Below are 22,069 nucleotides of genomic sequence, written 5' to 3' on the forward strand. Positions count from 1 at the left end.
TATAGAGAATGAAATGTGTTAAACCAGACATCAACAGTTTCCCAAAAGAGATCCTCATGTTCATGATGGCTGGAAAATGTGCTCTGGTAGCTATCACAATTCCCATGAAAAAGTTGCAGCTATAATCCTGACCTATCCAGATCACACATCACACTCTCCATATCAGGAACATCTGACATAAAAAAGATGCTTGCATACATGAATTGCCCTTTTGCATTTGCCAGCATAATTCATATATGATAGGATTCCAGTAGCACATTGCTGCAGATTTCCAAAAAAGAACATTCCTGCTACAGCATTTGGCTATTGACTGAAGTAGCCCAGCTGATGACATTAGTTGGCAATGGACTTATTTTAGTTCTCTGCAAAGCACTGATAAAGACTTGTGTAATCTCAGTGGGTAAACAGGAAATGTGATGGGTAAGCAGAAGAATCTGAAGCCAAATTGGGAGAAGGGACATCTGGCTTTCATAATTACTCTACTTCCAGAATTTGGAATGAGTTACAGTGGAACAAGTAGACTAATAATTAGCAAGACTGCATTGAGGTTCTGGCAATATGCTGGATTGTACACACTGCATGTAATACTTGATTTAAAGTAACTTAATCTGCATTCAGACATCTGTTTTTTTCCCCCAACAAGTTCACTGTTATTTTTTAAGATATACTTTTCAACTGGGTCTATGTGAAATTCCAGAATCCACTATGTGTAAGCTGGTTGTCTAAAGTTGGTTGTCTAAAGGATCTAGCTCCCACAATTCTATGACAATTTAATGTGACCAAGAAACTGGGATATAGCTGTATGGTTGAAGAGATGGGGTGGAGCCAGGGGCGTAACTATAATAGGGCAAGGGGAGACAGTTGTCTGGGGGCCCTCTGCCTTGGGGGCCCCCCAGAGGCAGGTCATATGACTGACTCCCCCAGCTGCGCACCTGCCCGGGCTTCCTTCAGTTGTATTCCTCCAAAATTGGTGTGAGTGTTAAGACCTGGAGCTACCAGAACAGCATGTCTTTCTCTAGCAGGGGCGTAACTACCATTAGGCAAGGGGAGGTGGCTGCCTGGGGGCCCCCCACGCCTCGAGGGGCCCCCCAGAGGCAAGTCACATGACTATATATTGTGAAGTGTGTGTGTATCAGTGAGGGGCCCATTTTAAAATTTTGTCTTTGGGCCCACTCCAGCCTTGTTACGCCCCTGGGTGGAGCTATGCAAGTAAGAACAGGCTTGATCTTCAAAGGGATCACTAGGGAATAGGTTAAGAGGTTGGTAGTGTTTCCCTGTACCTTGCCCTATATCCTAGAATAGCTAACATGGTAATGAGGGAAAACTTCACCTGATATGGGTATCCAGACCCTTACTGAAAGGGTTTTTCAACATGGTAGGAAGCTTTGATGTGTTCCTGTGTACAGAGCACACTGGTATGAATTCAAGGAGTCCTGGCAGTACACAAGCCCCCTGTCCACATTCCATGTGTCTATCATGGTGATAGGCATTTTGTTGATTCCATTAAAATATATTATTAATCAGATTTTATCCATTAAAAATAAAATTAAAAAGAATATCCATGAACATTTTAATTTATACTGGAAATTGTATTAGTTGAGAGGGTTTTTTTTTAATGCTCTGTCCTGTGTCCATGGACATGATCTTTATTTGTACAGGGGCATACTGAAACAAGGTATTTAAATGTGAGTATAATTCATGTACCTAAAGTTATATTCACATTTGGATACATTATTGATTGGACAGTATGCTGCCTGATCCCGAATCTATTTCCATCAAGTGGAGTTGGCCTTCTGACTTAAGGGATCATTGGGTCAGGGCAAATCATTAACTACTTCAAGAAGGATTAAAAAATGGATTTCTCAGAGCAGACTGTTATTGGAATTAAAGAAGCCATTTATTATGCATGTATAGCAGCAGAGCTGAATTAACTATCAGCCTATGGATAAGGATGTCAGGAAGATTTCTTACTGCAGCAGTCATTTGATAAGCCATTGTAGGAGGAATGTCTGTATCCTGGTCCCGGTATTGGACATCCTTAGAATCGGTTGTAAAGCAAGCTCCTCCCTTTTCCCTATTTGTGGAATGGTGGAATAATGGCTATGTTTTCAATTGCAACTTATTGGTGGTATCCTTTACATTGTGAAGTGGCAAACAACAATTTATACCATCCTGCAATGTGGCACTACCAAAGCAGGGAAGAATATATGAGGGCAAACAGCAGGGAAAGTGTAACATATAGGACAGATATTTGTGATTCCGTGTAAAGGGCTGTTCCCCCCCCGCACTTTTTTCTTCTTAATTTGAAACTGCTAATGAGAGGGCAGGTTTTTTTTTAACCAGTGTTGCTTTGTGATTGCCTAGCATTCTTGTGTCATTAAAGAAACTGTGAAAATGTTAACATCTTAATAGAGGCTGTGGAGCCATCACCTGTCGAAATATAATCCTCTTTAGAAATGGTAATCAGCATGCCATACTTGAAAAGAAATATTATGTATGTCTTTTGGCAGCACATAAGTGGATAGAAATTCAAAACAATATAATCTTTAATCTCTTGCCAAAGGACACTGTGTTTTGCTTAAGAAGCATACAGGCATACAGGTGTTAGTGCTTTCTCTTGTGAGAACCAAGACATTACCTTATTAATGGGTGCATAGAGTTGTGCCTGCTTCATGTAAAATGCTCTTTCTAGACAGAGTGATTAAAATTGGATTACATCTTTAATGGGAAACTGTGAATGTCTACAGAGCTGACTGAGTTATTTGAAGGGGTGAGGGTTGAGGAAGCATATCTGAAGCAAAACAGCTTAATTATAAAAAAGGCAGTAGTGGGTCTCAGGTCATTCATTTTGGAGATCAGGTTCATATTGTGAATTCCCTTCACATACAATAACTCAGTAGAAGCAGTAACATCAGTTTAAGAGACTACAGGAAATGAGATGCTTTGCTAACTGGAGCTGAGACATCACTTACTGGGAAAAATTTCAAAGAATTATTTTTTTGGGGGGGGGTATCTCTATATCAAAAACTGAACGCTTTTGCTTTTAATAATGTTATTCCTTATTCTAGCAAGCCTCTTTATAATAAATTAGTTGTAAAAAATATAACTAGAATGCAGAGTACAATTTAAGGTACAGGTAAAGTGTGCCATCAAGTTGTTTTTGACTACTGGCACCCACAGGGCCCAGTGGTTTTCTTTTGGTAGAATACAGGAGGGATTTACCATTACATTCTCCCACACAGAATGAGTTGATGCCTTTCAGCATCTTCCTATATCACTGCTGCCCGATATAGTACCAGTGGAGATTCAAACCGGCAACCTTCTGCTTGTTAGTCAAGCATTTCCCCACTGCACCATTAGGTGGCTCAGAATACAATTGAGTTGCCCAGATGAGACAGCTGCAGTCTCAGTGTGTGAGGTGAACTTCCCAAAGGACAGCTTGGGAAGGTTGCTTGAAAAAGTACAAGTTCGTTTTAGTTTTGATCCCTTCGGACAAAACTAGGCACAACAGGGGCAATCATATTTGTTTGTTTATTTGTCTTCTATGTTCTTGTGTAAATCTTACAACAAAATACAAAGACAGGAGAAGGGAATGGTACCACCATCTCTCCTTGCTGCAGATCATTTCTTGTAGTATTTTTCTCATCCTGACTCACTTCCAATATCAGAGCTGGGTTTAAAAAAAAAAAAAATAGAGAGAGCATGGGGAGTAAGGTGGTAGGAGAAGGATTACTATTAATGACCCACATCTCACACAGAGGAAGGGCTCCACTCTCACAGAGCAGCAGAAGCCTACATGCACTGAGGCCTTGCTTCACAGCCCAGTGCAGGGTGAGTAGACATGATTTTAATTTCTCTCCCCTCCCTGCAAAAGCTCTTTTTGCTGCCAGGAATATGTCCCAGAGGGCTGTGCAAATCTCAGGGTCATATTCCTGGCAGCAGAAAGAGGTTTTACAGGAAGGGGTGAGAAGCGAAAATAGCTTCCCCATTCCTCTACCCAGTTGGATATGGAGCAAGGCTTCCACATACTAGGATCCTGCTGCTCTGCAAGGGCAGAAGAAGAGCTCTGTCCTTAGAGAGTAGCAGTAACCTAGCTGCACTGAAGCCTTCTTCCGCCCTCATAGCACTGTAGAAGATGTGGGCTATTATTATTAGTCAAAAGATTCATATTTATTTTGACCTTAAGTGTTCTCAGGGTGGCTTGCAAGCTTTAAAATATAAATACAGAACAGCAACACATAAACACAAGCACAATTACAACACAGCAGGAGAGAGCAGGAGACAAAACCATGGTTTAAAGGCTGGGGGGCAGCCTTTGTCCAGTGCTGAAGTGACATCAGAATAGGCGACAGCCAAATGAATCTCCCTGGGAAGGGTGTTCCATACATGGGAGTCTAAACCCCCATCTCAAGTCCTTTCCCCTGTTGTCACCCACCTCCCCTCAGAAGGTGGAACACCCAGATAAGAATCCTTGATAACGACTGCCATATCCAGCCACTGATGCAGGGCAAGGCAGTTCCTCAGGTACCTATGTCCTAAGCTTTACAGGGATTTAAAGGTAATCATCAGCACCTTGAATTTCGCTTTGAGCCAGTGAAGCTGTTTCAACATCAGTGAAACATGGTTTCAGCATCCAGCCCCATTTAATACCTCGCGCTTGTATTCTGAACTGCAGTTTCCAAACAATCCCCAAAGACAGCCATACACACAATGAACTGCGGTCATTCAGTTTAGAGTTTCAGTCCATTTGCTTTCATCTGTGCACATCTCTTTTTGTAAAAGTTAAACCACCCACCACCATCCAGTCTATAAATGGAGTACACACATGAAGAACAAATGTGGTTACTCCTGGGGCCTTTTAGTTTAGAAAAAAAAGATTACTTTAGGGAGACATGATAGAGGTCTATAAAATCAGGCATGGTGTGGAGAAAGTAGAGAAAGAGAAATTCTTCTCCCTCTCACATAACACTAGAACCAGGGGTCATCCCATGAAATTGATTGCCAGGAAATTTAGGATCAACAAACAGAAGTACTTTTTCACAAAACACATAATCGACTTGTGGAATTCTCTGCCACAAGATCTGGTGACAGCCAACAACCTGGATGGCTTTAAGAGGGTTTTGCATAACTTCATGGAGGAGAGGTATATCAACGGCTACTAGTCTGAGGGCTATAGACCACCTCCAGCCTCAAAGGCAGTATGCCTCTGAGTACCATTTGCAGGGCAGTAACAGCGGGAGAGAGGGCATGCCCTGAGCTCCTGCCTGTAGGCTTTCAGTGGCATCTGGTGGGCCTCTGTGAAACAGGATGCTGAACTAGATGGGCCTTGGGCCTGATCCAGCAGGACTGTTCTTATGTACCTATATCTAACTTGGGCCTTAGATTCTCTCAAGAAATTAAGGCTCTTGTTACAAGCAGCCAAGCCCAGACTTAGGCAGCCAAACCTGGGCTTGCTGCCCATGAGAACACATGGATCCCAGTGCCAAACCCAGAGCCGAAGCCCAGCTCTTAGCTAAGGTTAAGGGTGCAAATGCACCCCTTACCTGAATCATGTGTCAGCTGCTTGTACCTCGCGCTGATACAAAGACGGGTGCCTAGAGTACTCATCTCCCGGGAGAATCGCCTAGTGCTCCACTCTCAGTGTGCAGTGCACTGTGGGATACCTGGAGACTGGGATAACAAATTCTCGGCTCTATTAGCACTCATAGTCATCTGTCTCCCATTCTGGGCCTTGCAGTACAGCAGAACAGTGTATGGTGTGTATCTATATCTATATCTCAATTAAGTTCCAACAATTGAGCCCATGACCATGTAGGATTCTTTGCTTAGGGATAACAAAAGCAAAGTTCTATGTTGCCATAGTGAACAGTTTAAGCCCTATCCTATTTGAGAAGCAAAACAAACAAACAAACAAACAAACAAACAAACAAACCCCTTGGGAAAATATTGAATTTTACAAACTAGTATTAAAGTTTTAAATTATATTTTATGTCTGTTGAGAAGAGCCTTGAACTCCCCTTGCATCTTCCATTGACGGTATTAGAAAAACTTATTTTATTATTTTAATAGGAATAATCTCTTTTATTACTCTTATATTATTTTAATAGGAAAAATCAAATATTCAACAAGAGGATACTGGGATGTACTTCTAGAAGATGCAGCTCAAGATCGATGAAATAAACCTAGAAAGGCAGGAAATAAGATAGCTATTGGCCATTAAGCCAGACAGGAAAAAAAATGATTACTTTGTAAACCTCAGTTTACCTATCTGGATGAGTGGCATTACATTACCATAGAAAATATTAGTGTAATAATAGTTTCAGAACAGCAAGTATGGAACGAAATTTTTTTGAAGGACTGTTATGGTTCCACTGTGATTAAAACTAATGAAACTAGTTCTTCAGTATAGACAGGCACACAAAAATATAGGTCTGATTAATAATGGATTACAAGTATTGTGCAGATATTTGTGACTTCATTCTAGTATGTTGCTCCTTTCTTAATAAAGAAAATGAGCTTTTCCTACTTGGAGTCCTTCCTGTCTTGAATCAGGCTGTCCTAAGAATGGAAGAATAAAATCTGAGTGCTTAGCATTCATTGTCCGATAGTTAGGATGATGCCTAAATAACTAGGAGAGTTAGCCTTATGACTGATACTCTACACTATCAGTCAGTCATCAAATAATTACCCATATTAATGGATATATTCTCCCTTAAGGAGGCACTTCTGACTTCATTCCCTACTTGGCTGCAGGGAAGACATTGCCAGTCTTTCCTTTCTTTTTTATTTATGAGAAGAATAAGATCTCTTTACAATGCTACATCATGTTGTCCATTTAATAAATCTCTCTTTCTCTTCGAGAAAATATTTCCCCTCCCAAGCAATTATCTTCTTTAGTCTTTTCAGCTGTAATCTGTACTGCTACTTAACATAAATTTTAAGAAAATGTTCAACATGTCAAATTATGGACTCCTTTATATTTACATGGATGCAACATACTGCTGAAATAAACCCTTGACTATTCACAGTGTTGTTCTAACAGTGTGTAAAGTTAAGATTGTGTTATCAGCTCTTCAACCCAGAGCATGGTTAAACCACACTGATGTGTGTAATGTGTAGTTATTAATATACAGACACTGTATGCCCAAGTAATTTTCATGGTCTTGCTTTTGTGGATCTGAGTGGATGAAAAGCCTTGCTTGATTACCAAAATTCTTTAAACTATTGCATATTTATTTTTAACACTGATACAATAATGTTAGTTCAACAGTAACTGTAAACAGGCAAGTCACAATGAATAGTATTTCTGGATTTACTGTATTGGAACCTCATGTTTGTCCCAAACAGCTGTAATGTCATTAGCACGATTGGCGGGGGTGGGGGTGGGGATTGTTTGACTCCAAAACTATGCTGAGAACATACTTATGATTCAGTGGTTCACATGTTCCACAATTTTATGCCAGCATTTCCAACTGGCCAGCACTGCTGTGGGTGTCTAAAGAGGTGCAGTTGCAACTATTCGCAAGTGTGCATCTGCAGGAATGCAATTTATATTGAAATAGCATGTTATTTCTCATTTTCTCCTTTAGGTGACTCTCAAAAACTTATTTTGCATTTGGTTTCAGTTATTTGCATTTGGCTCTCTTCTTTGAAAAAATACACTGTATGCAAACGTTTCCAAATTATATGGAAAGGAAAGTGAAAGATACAAAATGTTATTGTTCTAATTAAGGGGCTGTGTGTGTGTGTGAGAGAGAGAGAGAGAGAGAGAGAGAGATATGCAAATAAATAAGCCATAGAAAACGTATCATATAAATGAATCCCTTTTACCCACCATGCCTGTCTGCAGAATATTTTTAGTCTATACTTCTTGGTAGGCCATCATACTCAAAATATATGTACTTTACACTGTAAAAACAAAAGCATCTCAAAATACCAGCGTATTATCCGCATATGGTCAGGTCCTAGCACATGAATAACAGATACAGATAACAGAGGTTTGCTGCCAAAGGTTATGATGTGTGCAATATTTATCTGTGATATTCAGGACCATAAGAATGACTTTTTTGCACTAGCATTTGCCCTCCATTCCTTGGTGAACAAGCATGTCTTGTGTCCCTCCTGCTTGTCTGCATTCTCTCTCATCCACAGTACACAAGCCAGCTATCTACTAGATCCAGCATGTTCTTTCCTGCCTCCCCTTACACCTCCTTTCCCTGCTCTCTCACCTCCTTTCCTTGATATGCTTCCTTTTCTAACCGTTTCCTCTAGCATCTAGCCCCTTTTCTTGATCTTATGGCCCAGTATTTAGATAGTTATTCTGCAAGGTAATATAGTTTGCAGTACTATGTTTATATGTGTGTAACAATGCACTTTTAGTAATATAGAACTCTTTATCATTCTACTAGAAGAGTCCTTTTGAGGTCAAAAGCTGCCACATATGAAGCTGTTTCATGTGCTCACCAGAAGCAGTATCTATATTCTCCTCTCTCTCTCTCTCTCTCTCTCTCTCTCTCTCTCCAGCTGTTATTGGACTACAATTTCCATCATCCTCATTCACAATGGCCAGTAGCCAGAAATGATGGGAGTTATAGGCCAACATATGAAGGAGAACCATAGTTTCAGGCCCTAGTTCAGAGCCAAGGAATCAAACCAGTCAGTATCCTTCATCAGGCCAACTGAAATTGATATAGGAAGGTATAACTACTATTGCATAGGTCAAAGATTACTCGGGGTGACAGCTGCTTTTATCCTCTTCTCCAGTAGCACAGCCTTCTCCTAGAACACAGTTATAGCGGGGCTGTGGAGGATCTGCCCCCTCAGAGATTACTTCTACAAATTTCCAATATTTCTATGTACTTTTTTTACTTATACAGATGACAAGGGAGAAATGTACAAATAGTGTTCTGTCCAAATGTCCTGCATGGAAGCTACAAGAGGGCTCTAGTGTTGCCTCTGGTCTTGAATCCGTTAACCCCTTATTGACTGAGCTCATTGATTTATAGCTGTTTCCCTCATAAACACTGTGAGGCTGTTCTCACAATCGGGAGGAACTGGGCTAAAGGATCAAAGCCTGGTTTTCCCCCATCTTGAGAACCACCAGGCTCACGGGTGAGTCCGGTGGTTCTCTGGCAGCTAGCCCACCAAATAAGCCCTCCTCTTAAATTGCATTAGTGCAGCGAGCACTCCGCTAACTCTGTATTCCCGATTGTGAGTCGCCACGGCATGGCTCTGTGCCACAGTGACTCACAAGGAGACCCATGTCAGGAGGCTAAAACAAGCCTCCTGGTGTCGAGAGTCTCCCCAGGATGCCCTGTGCACTCACGTGGGGTATCCAGGGACTTTGCTGGGTAGCCCCTGATCACTGCAGCCCCTACCAGCTCTGTGATGGAGGTGGTAGTCCTGTGGGCAGCTGATCCGGCTGTCCAGCAACGAGCGTCTGCTCGTCTGTGAGGAGAGAAGGCTAAGCCCGCTCTCCCTGCAGAACCCTTCCAGGTGCTACACATGGATGTGTAGAGCCTCAAAGTAATCTTATATAGATTTAACTAAAGGTTTATTCAGAAACAACTCCATTTTATCCTTCTCCTTTTTCTCCCTTTTCCTTTATGACTCCACCCCACACACACTTTACAGGATCCCCTCTGGGACAAACTTCTAAATAAAAAACCCCTATAAAATATTACTAGATAGAATACAACAATAATCCCTCAATGTCCCTTTCACTCTGGCTGCCAATGAATGAAAGTGTGGTCTCTTATTCAGAATTCTAAAATGAGAAGAAATGCACATGTTCCCTTAGGTGTTCACATGTTATGTTCAACACTTGTACAACGAATGTACAGTGTACACAGGTAAAGATCTGTATTCACACTAAGGATGTACACAAACAGAAGTTCATGCACAGGTTGAGAGCCATTTCTAAAAGAGTTCAGCGGTACTAGGGAAGAAGAAAAGGTCCTTACCTGCTCTCCACTGCCGTATACAGCTTCCTACTGCGATGGCGCTCCCCATCCCCGAATCCACACTTGGTGCTGACACACACATGGCCTCTGCACATGCATGGGCGCCATTTGCATGGTTAGCATGGTGTTTCTGACTACACAAATAGCACCTGTGCATGCTTGGGCACCATGTGTGTGCTGGTGTCATGCGCTGGTTCTTGGGAGGAGCGCCATCGCAGCATGCAGCTATAGAGAGCAAGTAAGGACCTACTCTCTTGCTCACCATTCACCCCCTCCCAGCAGTACCGAACCAGTTTCCGCTCCAAACTTGTGCATGAACCTTGTTTCCTGCACATCCTTAATTCATATGTTACTGCAGCGACCTTTCTATATGTGCCATGTATTTCAACAGTCTGTACCCAGGTTAACTTTTTAAAATGAACACAGGTACAATCATTCACACAGATCTCTGGACACCCATACAATATAATGTCTGAATAGAGCTTTTATTAGGAAGTAAATGAATGCACAAGATCCCATACAGAGTATATTTCAAGTGCAGCTGTTCTCATTTAGTTAGTACAACTTGCAAACCTCAGGTACATAAAAACATACCCCCCAAACCAGCTTCTAAATTCTAAAAATGAAAGTTTGAAGGATATGAATATGCCCCTATTATTTTCAACAAGACCACTGACAGGTAAAAACTATGTGTACAAGAACGTACAGGTGGCAAACTAAATGGCCAGTTAAGTGTATGGATCAATTCACCTCTTAATGGGGCTCATGTGATCACATCAATAAAAGAACATGCCTCCAAGCAAGTAGGTGACTGACATTAATTAGTTGGAGTTAGTTCAAAGCCATTGCAGTGTATTAGTTTGTTTCACTGTCTCCTCTGATTTTTATTATATTAAAGTGTAAAGCCTGAAACACTATTATTATTCCATTTTTGCAGACCACTGAATGATCTGTTTCCCAATATGATTGAATTAGCTTCTCTGCTGTGTTGATTAGTACTCTCAAGCAGAGACATTCAAGACAGGAAGAAATGAAATAGTGTGGAGCATTTACAAGCTCCCAGCTCTCCACTCCAGCCAAAAGCCATCATTAAGCCCCATTAGACTCTCCCTCTTGTAGGCTTTGTGAGGAAGGAGTTAGCCTGATACAATCCCTGAATAACTGATTTGGCACAGAAGTGTAGGAGATATGTGATCCTGGGTTGGGGAGCAGAGGTATAAGCAGGCTTCAGTCCCCCCCCCCCCCCGCTTATTCTGTTCTCTCATTATCTCTGGGTAATTGGCAGTTTTAAAACTGCTCAATTTAAAGTAAGGCACTGTAGCTTTAGGTGTCAAGAAAAAGACTGGGATATCTAAGGAGCAGTGCGGGTTCAAGGAAGTCGACTGAAATTCCCTAGCCTGTATTAAAACAAAAAAAGTACAGAGAACCAAACTAAGAAACACAATACCAAAATTAGAAAGAATCATTACACTTTTTTTTACATATGACAATGCCTTCAGTTCTGAACATAATATGCTCGTTAGTGAAATTACAGGAGACTGTTTGTGTAATTATGTAGTGCTTGTAAACTAAGGGGAAGAGATAATGAAGAAATAAAAATTCTGCTTACACAGAAAAGTGAACTTCCTACTTCTATCCCTGTTTATATAGGATGTAATCTGCTTTCTCGAGATTGCCCTCTAGTGGTCATACATGAGATACTATGACACTGTAATCAGGAATCATGTTTCTATTTGCAGATATTCAAGAAACAGCCATATAATACCTGCTGCTTTCACTATCCAGCGATCTGTTTATATATGGCAGCTCATGTATAGGTACTGAGGCTTCTTGGTTCTACCATTCCAACCCCACCCCATCTGCAATAATCAAAGTGTTCACCTTTGAAATGGTTACAAAGCAGTCTTTAAAGTCTTCAGTCTTGAAGCCATGATCCGAGATCACAAGCAGCCACTTAAAGAATTCTGTTGAAATGGATTTGTGTATAAAAGCATGATGTTAGTATCTACATTAAATAAGACTAAGAACCAGCAGACAAACACTTGGCAGGTTGTTTCCAATCAAGATGTTAACTGCCGCTATTTCACCTCTGCAGCATCTGGCCATGCACATATTTATTCTCTGCCTTTTCTGTTTTCTAGTGTTCCTTTCCCTTTCAAGCACCTTCATCTTTTCTCTGCATCATTCCAAGCAGTTTTTTCCAGCCAGTCGAAACATTTTTGATTGGGCAAGCCTTTGGTATTATTATTATTATTGTTGTTGTTGTTCATTAGTTTTAGCTCTCCCCTGATTTATTCTTTTTTCTAGTTTTATTATCGTTGACTTACTGATTTTATTACACTGATTTTATTTATGCTAACACCCTGGGCACTCCTATTAATGGAAAAGTGGTATAAAGATCTGTTAATAAATATCTACTTCTTGGGCTTTTATTCTTGACTTATACAGGCTTTTATTGCTGCCTAGATGGAATGCATGTGTGCTGACCACTTGTGCCAAGAGTATATATAAGCAGAGTATTTGCTTCCTTCTACCAAGAGTATATACAAGCAGAGTATTTGTGCTGGTCTGGGACCGTAATAAAGATTGATTGATTGAAAGCAGAGTATTTGAGAAATGTGGACTTGCTTGCAATGTTCATAATATGCATGTTTGCAATTTTGTACTCTTTTATTCTTGGTTTTTTAAAATTTTTATTACAGTTATAAACAAATTAGAATAAAATGCATGGCAATTAATACTGTTGTTGACCACTTCCCACCATCAGGAAGTCTGTACAGCTACTCGTAGTAACAGGTTGCTCAATTTGAGAAACTAGACCTACAGTAAGGATGCACAAGCCTTCCTTTGGCCACCCAAATAAAACCATGTAAATTCTTAAGGCTTCATGAGTCATCATTTGTAAAACACTCAACTACTGTTTGCCTTCCCCACCTCCCCTTCCTCTTGCCCCAAAGCCAGTTTCTGGAGGCATTGGGTCAGAGGGAAATGAAGGAGGCAGCAGTTACTTACCTTTACCTTATACTTCAAGTATATGCTGATGGGATCCAAGCTGTCGGTGACTGACCAGGAGAGGGATCTTGGGGTCATGGTGGACAGCTCGTTGAAAGTGTCGACTCAATGTGCAGCAGCTGTGAAAAAGGCAAATTCAATGCTAGGGATCATTAGAAAGGGGATTGAAAATAAAACGGCTAATATTATAATGCCCTTATATAAAACTATGGTGCGACCACACTTGGAGTACTGTGTACAATTCTGGTCACCACATCTTAAAAAGGACATTGTTGAACTGGAAAAGGTACAGAAGAGGGCAACCAAGATGATCAGGGGCCTAGAGCACCTTTCTTATGAGGCAAGACTACAACACCTGGGGCTTTTTAGTTTAGAAAAAAGACGACTGCGGGGAGACCTGATAGAGGTCTATAAAATCATGCATGGTGTGGAGAAAGTGGAGAGAGAGAGATTCTTTTCCCTCTCACACAACACTAGAACCAGGGGTCACTCCATGAAATTGATTGCCAGGAGGTCTAGGACCAACAAACGGAAGTACTTTTTCACACAACGTGTGACCCACTTGTGGAACTCTCTGCCACAGGACGTAGTGACAGCCAACAACCTGGATGGCTTTAAGAGGGGTTTGGATGACTTCATGGAGGAGAGGTCCATCAATGGCTACTAGTCGGAGGGCTGTGGGCCACCTCCAGTCTTACAAGGCAGGATGGCTCTGAGAATCAGTTGCAGGGGAGTAATGGCAGGAGAGAGGGCACGCCCTCAACTCCTGCCTGTGGCTTCCAGCAGCATCTGGTGGGCCACTGTGAGAAACAGGATGCTGGACTAGATGGGCCTTGGGCCTGATCCAACAGGGCTGTTCTTATGTTCTTTGATTTTGCTGCATCCCTTGCCCCTCCCAAGGTCCCTACAAAGTTACCTTGAGGTAGAGGTGAGATGATGTGGAAAGCATAATTTCTGTGCCAGGGTTGTACTGTATGTTCTGTAGGCCCAGTCTCAAACAGTTGGGCAGAGTGGAGTCAGTATTGGGGCTTGGAGGGGCCCCCGTGTTCATCTGCCTTCATCATTTTTCCTTCCCCAAGGTTGGTTTGCAGGGATCTTGGGCTAAGGGAGAAGCAGGGTGGTGCCTTATAGGATAAGGTCAAACACAATCCTGTTCAAGCGGGGCTGTGTTCAACCCAATGTTGCTTGTAAGCACTCTGGTAAAGTTATTTGGTATCCAGTTTTCCCTACCCAAATGCTCATGACACCTCTAGCCTAAAGCAGCAGTTATATACAGGGCCACCAAGAGCTTGTTTGGGCCCTGGTGAAAAAAAGATTTTCAGGCCCTCTCAGCAAGGGTGGACCAGCTAAAAATTTGTACACGGGATTTGAATTGATGTGCAAAAACAAACAAACAAACAAACAAGGACAAACCCCCCATCCCCGCTCCTTCACACAGTACTAGTCTCCTGTCATGGTGTCCTTTTCACCCCTTCCTGGCTATTTCCCTTTTTTAAAAATAAAGTTTTGCATGTTGGGGGGGATCCTGAAATAGGAAAAATGAGGAGAGGAGAGAAAGCAGATCAGTGTGCCAAGTGGGCGAACCCACACCTCTTTTTCCCCTCAGTGGCTGACTGACTCACCTGGTTGTTTGAGTAAAAAAAAAGTTCTCTCCACTCCCCCCCCCCGGGCCCCTTCTTTACTTTACTTACAAAGCGAGCACTTAAAGAAGAAAAAGAAGTAGCAAAATAAATGATCCCGCCAGCACCTCCACCTCCGCTTCTTCCTGCCTTCTCTGCTACGCCTTCATGCCTTGCCTTTCTCTTGCACGGTGCAGGTGCAGACAGGTGGGGGAGCGACTCGGGCTTAGCAGGCACCCTCGGGATCATCATGATTATGATGATGGTGGGCGGGCAGGTGGGTGTGAGCCTGTGGCTGCTGCTGCCACCACCCACTATAAGCTGTGCTCACTTGACAGCACAGCATCGGTGGTGGACTGGCCTAGCAAGAGGCGGCTGCAGGGAGTCGCCTTCAGTCTTGGTCACAAGTGGGGCAACCAAGCAGCAAGTGTGAAGCAACAACATATTCACACCCTGGGCCACCTTCCGGGCCACCTTCCGGGCCTCCGGGCCCCAGTCATTTGTAGCAGCTCCCCACCGCCCTTGACGGCCCTGGTTATATAAAGCCGCCACAGCTGATACACTTGGGGTGGGGGGAGGGGGACCCCAGGAAGGCACTGTGCACTTGTGTGGTGCCTTCCAGGGCCAGGGCGACACTTGGCGGTGCTCATCTTCCCCCAACTCCCAAAGCCCCCAGAGAGCTGTGGCTGGGCGCATGAGTGCCCAACCGAAGCCGCCGCTTGTCTGGGCCTGCTCTCCCCGCCAACCCCCCCCCGAGGTTCTACACCTTGATCATGTGTAGATCTCTGTGTGTGCTGAATTTGGAGAATTGGTCCAGCCATCAATTTTTAATTACTCCTGGCAGAAAAGGCAGTAATACGATAGAATCCACTCTGTGTGCAATTTCAAACCTTTCTGCTAAGCCACTCCAGAGTTATTATAACCTTGCATGTTATATAGTTAGAGCTGTGGCTCCATCCCCTAAAGGGAACATCTTACAGGGCTCACATGTAGTGTCCCTGAAATATGCATACCAAGGCAGACATTCCTTAGCAAAGGAGACAATTCATGCTTGCTAACAATGTCCAGTTCTCCTCAGCAGAGGCACAATGGCTTTGGCTGGCTCTATTGAATCACAACACCAATTAAATACAGAATTACTACTACTATTACAAATTTCACATGTGAGAAAAATACTCTATAGCGATTTTCACAACTGCAGGAAAGTGGGCTAAGGGAGCCTAGCCCGATTTTCTGTGGCCGTGTGCTGCAACAGGAGCCACACAGCTCCCAGCAGCAAACCACACAAAGTAAGCCTGCCCTTAAACAAGGCTAGCAGAGCGCTCGCTTTGTTTATCCAATTGTGAGGCACCATAGTGCAACTCCATGATGTGGCAACTCACAAGTAGACCCTCGACCGGGAGGCTATAACACGCCTTCCAGCGGGGGGGGGTGTCTCCCCAGCATGCCCTGCACACTTGCAAAGGGCGTGCTGGGACGTGTGGGGCATGCTGGGTGGCCCCTGATCACCGTTGCCCCTACCGGCTCCATGATGGAGCTGGTAGTCATGTGGGCAGCCAATCGTGTGGGTGGCCCCAGGGCTAGTCTGGGGATTGTCTGCAGGGAGAGTGGGCTAAGGCTGCTCTCCCCACAGAACCCCATAAGACTCTACATGTGTAGAGCCTCTCTTTGTGTTCCATTGAAATAAATCTGTCTACTGGTTAATTTTTAATGATCTACTGCAAATGTGTTTATAACTTGGAAAATGTTATATTTAGATCCTACCCTTTACTACCAGAGATGAACAGAGAAGTGGAAGGGAAATATACTTTACCAAAACAGTGCCCAAGCAAACAAGAACTTTGGTCTAAGCTTTTCCCATCATTGTTCTTGTCATACATATACTCCATCAGGAATCTTACATACATTTGCTGGGAGATAGCTTCATGGAATATAATGGAACATATTTCTGAGGAATATATACTTAGTTTCTTGAACTCTAGCCTGTTGGATAAGTCAGTTACGGGGTTCATACATGATATACCATCACCTAGCATGTCTCCATGGCCATTTAAAACAAACAAATGTACTTTTATCAATACTGGATACAAGCTTCTATCAAAATATTTAAACCAGGATTTTCCACTTCCCACTTTCCCCACAGAATTGTGAGCTATTGCAGGGCAGTGAGCCATATTCTTAAATGTTTTGCTGTTATGTAACCTGTTGTTGTTGTTGTTTGAAATATATTTATATATTGCTTTTCAACGAGATGGAGGTGGGGGGCGGGACACACCAGGTTAAAGCCAGCACACAATTTAGCATCCAATGAAAAAGCAATAGGAAAGACTAAGTCTTAGGATTCTGGGAACTGTGTGCATTTTTCAAATAGATTAATGTTACATCATTCCCAATAAGTATATGCTCTCACAGATCTCTTCTTATTCCATCTCATTTACCTGCTTCTACTACATCACCTGCCCCAGGTAGAACCTCATGACATGTTGAATCTCCCTTAGCACACACACGCTTCTGGTTTGGGGCCTATGACAACACTGTGACTGACCTTGCCATATTTATGGGAAGACTCTTTCTTGTAGGATTAAAACCTGCTAATGAAATGAGCACATTTCTACACTTTGTACTGAACACACCATAGATATGTATAAACAGATGAAAAATGTCCATATCATAAAAGTATTCTTATCCACCAAGAAAGCAGATGTCAGGGATAAGCACAACATGCTTACAGATTACACTTACCAACGATGTTTAAAAAAGACTGAGCAAACAGAAAACAATACAAGACAGGAGAGATATTAAGCAGATTAATCACTGATTTCATTAGGGAGTATATGCTATAGAACATAAAATGATTAATGATCGTGCCATTAAGTTTAATCAAATAAAATCATTTCAGTATTGGATTTAGGCCAAAAAAGCAGAATCTCAGAGAAGTAGGGTTTAATTTTTGCTCTGATTCACACCAGCACATAAAAGGGGGGAAAAAAGATAACTGAGTTAGCATGGATAAATATTAAAGGCTGTGGGTATTTTCTGCATTCATGGGATTCCCTTGTTCCTTTCATACTATGTTTAAACTGAATTTCTAGTCCTTGAGCTGAGAATACACTTGAAAACATGGAATCATTGCCTAGAAAAATGTTCCAATATTCCTGTTATTTGCCTCTAGGAGGTTTTCATTGACTCCAATGGGAGGCAACCACAATGGGGGATAATCTGAATTGGGACCTCAAGGAAGAAAAAAATAATGCTTCCCTCACACCATGCCACAGCCCAAATCTATAAAAGGACCGGAGCCAGCTGTTAAGAAAATAACAAGCATGTCAACATTAAGCATGTGGTTACCTCAATGTGTAGTTTGACCTTCACACTTTCTAAAGTAAACTTATGTGCCCTCTCCAAAACACCTGCACCTGATAATGAGAAGCTGAGATTCACTAAGTAGGAGGCTCTCTCTCTTTTCTCTTTCCAAAGATCTGTTTAACAGGTTCCTTATTCTGGATAGATGGAACTCGTTGCTTAAATGCAATATCCCTCTGCCATACTCATAGTAGTATTTGCAAGGATCCATTAGGGCTGTGATATGTTTCTGAAGAAAGGACAGAGTAAGCAGTGAGCATTCTGTAAACTCGTAAAGGCCCATAGATCACAAGCTGAAAGCTCTGCCCAGCAGCATTTATTTTGGATTTAGGGATTCTTTGAGAAATGTCCCAGATCCTGCATTCTGAGACAGCTGTTATACTCTGGCCTCAAAAGTGTGAGGTTCGTTAACAAAGGAAGTTCTTCACTGTCAACCATGGTAAAGATTTATTTGCTGTTAGTTTTCCTGAGGAAGCTCATTGAGAATACACATTACAGGATGAAGACTAGCTTCATTCTGAAGGAAGTAAAAAAAGAAATAAATATTGTATTAAGGCATAAATGGGCATTTCACCTACCAATAAAAACATTTATAATTTTACTTACTTACTTAGTGCAATTATATATCACCCATACAAAAACATCCCTGGGTGGTACACAATATGAAACCATTAAAACATTAACATAACAAACAATTTAAAATACAATAAAAACTCTAAAACCGAAGCTATAAAACTATAATCTAAAAGCCTGACTAAAGAGTAGGGATGTGTGAATTGATTCGGGTACAAAATGATTTGTTTCTACTTTGTACCAATAGTGCTTAATCCTTTCTACCAACCTGAGATTTTTCTCAAGCGTTCCCCAACATAGGTCTGCACAAAACCAAAGCCTCTCAATTGTTAAGCTTTTACCGACTTAAATGTAGTCAGTTATCACACACTGAGGCTCAGTTATCACACACTGGACTCAGTTATCACACATTGAGGCTATGCAGCCCAACTCAGTCTAGGAAAGCACAGCCTGGGTTAGGTTGCATATGAGAAGTGATGGGACTGGGCCCGATCTAAGTGGGGCAGGACTGCTTAGCCCATTTTTTTTAGCCCAGCTTTCAGCCTGGATTAATAGTGCCAGCGCACTGTTAACTCAGGCTCTGGGATTGTGTGTCTCCTCGGGCTGCATTCAGCCCAAGAAGATCCAAAGACAGGTGAGTAGAGCTCCTATCTCCTGCGGGAATCCCCAATGCACTGCCCTCGGTGCATGGTGCATTGTGGGATACTAGAGGCTGGGATGCATTGTCCCAGCTTCTGGAGCTCCATGCTGCCTGGTACAGCAGCAGAGTGTTTGGAAGTACAGTCTGTGCTCTCAGCAATGTTTAATGGATTGTATGAGGGAAGGTAAGATTCGCAAAGCCTTTCCCCTGCCCACCCACTTTCCCGCCCATGTGAAAGGCCCCATTGTATTTTATGGATCATACAGAGTGTGTATACATCATATGACACATCTGCTGCTAGAAGATAATCGAAGAAGCCATGCAAGGAAAGTAGTAGAAAGGTCAGTGTGGTATAAGCATGGAAATAATTGTTATTTATGACTGGATTAATTAATTCAGAGTGTTCATGGTCTATGGTGGGGAAAACCATGCTTCCACAGAGATACTGAGGCATAAAATGCAAAGTTATTTCATAATCCTACATTACAAATGGCTGTCCTCTTGTCTCAATTTGTGATTGAAGATCTACTGTAACTAAAATTGCCACAAAATTACATATCATTTTATATTAATGTCGCTAACTAATTTTTCCTTTGCTTACCGAAAAAAAATTGAATTTCTCACAGGTGATGGTGTATTGTGACCATTTTCCTTCTGGAAAGGGGATTGTCTACTTAAATATAGCCAAGTTTGCTTATGAGAAACCCATAGAATATTATTTCCGCCAATAAATAAACTATAGTACTTATTTTGGCAGCTGCTGCTCATTTAATAGAACGCAGATGTGTGAATATAGCTGTGTTTACTTTAGTGCAGGGATCACTGTAATTTATAATCGCCAAGAGGCTCTATATCTCTGCAGTGATCCCGCATACGTTAAGGTAGGTCACAGATGTTGGCTTCACACCCAGCCAATCCATGGAAGTTTTTATATTATGATACAGAACATTTGGCCCAAAGAGTCAAATAGTGATGACGATTTCATATAATTCACTTTTCTAACCACAATTCTGAGTTTCTTGCCTGACTCATTAAGATCCAAAATGTAGTCCCCTGTGTCTGCACAGGTTTCATTTTAATGTCAAAAATTACATGCTAAAATGGAAATGAATAATTCATCTGAAAACCAGAAAACCACTGTTTTAGTTACCAAAACCTGTTTGTTTCTCAGTCAAAAAAGTAGGAGTCTCATCTACTTTCATCATATTATTTCATCATATTCCAGCTTAAATTCATATTAAGCTATCCTATTATTTCAATGGAAAACAGAATACTGTTCAATATACAGAGTCAGGGTACCCACCCTTTTGCATAACTAAGACCACTTCATAGTTTTTCTTAATCTATGACCACCTATTTATGGGCACTATTAACTGGGGGTTTTGTTTCCTAAAGAAGATCCATTGAAGGTAATGAGAATGGTGCAATATGGACATTGCCCATTCAATTCAAGAAGGCTAGCACAGAAGAATTTCCTGGTTGAATTTCCTGGTCCACCCAGTGGACCTCAGGTTTTTCTAGATTACTGTATTCCATCAAGCCCTTGAAGTAGCATGCACGTGTATATACACGCACACAGCCATCTCAGCCACTGTCATCAAGCTGAAAGACCAAAGCAAAGTGTGGTTGCATGGAACCTAATTTGTAATGTCAACATAAAATATGACACTGTGCTGCTTATATGGTGCAGAAGTAAGGTGACAGCCTTAGTTTTCCGTTTCTATAGTTTTTGGAGCACAAGTGAAAATGGTAAGTGGCAGTAGAACCCTAGAGGCTATTCTCTGCTGTGCTGATGCACATCCGGCCCTCTAGTGCTGATGGGTTGAGTCATGTATCTACTGCCCTTAAGATGGGCTAGGTGGCAACCTATCTCCCTGCAAAGAGATAGCTTGGCAGTTCACCAGACAGAGGTGTTAGCTCTGTCTCCTGCTGGATGGTGAACTTGTCTCTAAGAACCCCTCTAGGATAGCTGAGAGTGTAATAAGCTAGGTTATGAGGAAGAAAGTGCAAGCCCAGAAAGCTTGACTGTAACTGCCAGTAAAAAGAAGCAGTGTTGCAATGAATCCCTAGCATGTTGCAATTCCTACTTCCTTTATGCAGGTACTGGGAGTTAGCCCTTTACAGCCAGTTACTGCTTCTCAGACTAATCTGACTCACAGAGCAGCTGTGAGAATAAAATGGTCAGGAGAGAACCATGTACACTTCTCTCAGCTCCTTGGAGAATGTTTGTGGTAAAAACTGGAACTATTAAAATAACTGATGATAAATCTAAAGCAATATGACAACTAAATCCTCCCTTTCTCTTGCTTCCTTTTGAAAGTTTGGTGAAGTGAGAAGGAACTTCAGAGGCAGATACGTAAACAACCAGAACAAAAGCTAAACTATTAAAATAATCGAAATGACTCCCATCCATCCTCCAAAGCACCCAATCTTTCTTCAGTTGCAGATATGGGCAATCTGCATGTTTACTCAGAAGTGTGCTCAGTGGGGCTTGCTCTGAGATAAAGTTGCAGCTGAACTGGCCTACCTAAGCATTTTTACACAGGATAAGAGAATTCCATTGAATGTTATGGACAATGTTTCTTACTCCACTGCATATTCAGTTGGAGACCCAATGGTGCCCAACTTTATCCCCCCAACGTTATTTGATTTGCCTTATTTCCTCTCTTGCCTGGCATTCAGGGGAATTTATTCCTTCTCTGCCTCAGACTTTTCCTAGATCCTTAGCCTACTCTAGCCTATTCTATTATGTTGAACACTTGTGCAGCAAGTGTACACAGGTACAGTTATTCACAGTTATGAGGGGGGTGTTCTTCCCTTCAGAATAGAAAGCTGGCAGGGTTGTTTGAGACAATAATAGACACAGCTAAGGTCCAATAGTAAAAGTTTATTAAGGGAGA

The 22,069-nt window shown here is 41.9% G+C and overlaps 1 protein-coding gene across 1 annotated transcript in view; it reads left to right on the forward strand.

Moving 5' to 3' along the window:
- The window catches only part of ROBO1 (roundabout guidance receptor 1), a 927,259-nt gene that overhangs the window by 347,436 nt on the left and 557,754 nt on the right, over positions 1-22,069 (forward strand).

This window comes from Hemicordylus capensis, chromosome 3, assembly GCF_027244095.1.
Source record: "Hemicordylus capensis ecotype Gifberg chromosome 3, rHemCap1.1.pri, whole genome shotgun sequence".
Taxonomy (NCBI): Eukaryota; Metazoa; Chordata; class Lepidosauria; order Squamata; family Cordylidae; genus Hemicordylus; species Hemicordylus capensis.